General features: G+C 44.0%; 1 protein-coding gene across 1 annotated transcript in view; it reads right to left on the bottom strand.

Annotated features, from left to right (window-relative positions):
- Positions 1–916, bottom strand: part of LOC119425163 (electrogenic sodium bicarbonate cotransporter 1) — a gene marked incomplete at its 5' end in the record, with an annotated part of 64762 nt that overhangs the window by 27077 nt on the left and 36769 nt on the right.

The raw sequence follows: 916 nt of genomic DNA, 5'->3' as shown, positions 1-916 counted from the left end.
ATTAACTGATGATGAGAAGGGACGAAGGTTAACTGATGATGAGAAGGGACGAAGATTAACTGATGATGAGAAGGGATGAAGATTAACTGATGATGAGAAGGGACGAAGGTTAACTGATGATGAGAAGGGATGAAGATTAACTGATGATGAGAAGGGATGAAGATTAACTGATGATGAGAAGGGATGAAGATTAACTGTAAATTAATGAGTTTGTGGTTACAACCACACCCAACGTTAGCTCATTATCTGTACAAGTCACAGAGCTTTAGTCAGTTTGATTAGCTGTGGCGACCATCTTTTATCAGTTTGAATACAAAAATAACTCTGTTGCACAAAAACTGTTGGATGTACGTACAGATAATTAGTCCAATGGTTCACAAGGTATTTAGCTAACAGACAAACTCACACATATACAGGCGGCGAACATTAATCATTTGCTGACTAAGCAACAGAGTTTCTGTTCTGAAGCAATCACTGAGAAAGGTTAACTGAGGACAGGGATTTCCCTCTGTGCTCAGAGAGAGAAGAAGGAGGGGGGACACAGGACAGAGGATCAGTGATGGCTGAAGGGAGGGGGTTCATTCAACAGCCATGATGAAGCTGCAGTAGCTGAAGAATCTGGATCTGTGGTTATTTACAGCGTGGGTAAATCCCAAGGCAGGTCTCTGTCAGGACAGGCCAACACCCAGACCTCCATCAGGCTGCGTACTTTCACTTATTCAAGGATTCAAGTGGTACATGTGGTACATGTGGTGCATGTGGTGCATGTGGTGCATGTGGTGCATGTGGTACATGTGGTGCATGTGGTGCATGTGGTGCATGTGGTGCATGTGGTACACATGGTACATGTGGTACACGTGGTACATGTGGTGCATGTGGTACACATGGTACATGTGGTACACATGGTACATGTGGT

This window comes from Nematolebias whitei, chromosome 18 (genome assembly GCF_014905685.2).
Source record: "Nematolebias whitei isolate Nwh7 chromosome 18, NemWhi1, whole genome shotgun sequence".
In the NCBI taxonomy this organism is placed as follows: Eukaryota; Metazoa; Chordata; class Actinopteri; order Cyprinodontiformes; family Rivulidae; genus Nematolebias; species Nematolebias whitei.
The sequence above is the reverse complement of the archived record's forward strand: the minus strand, read 5'-3'. Positions and strand labels throughout refer to the sequence as shown.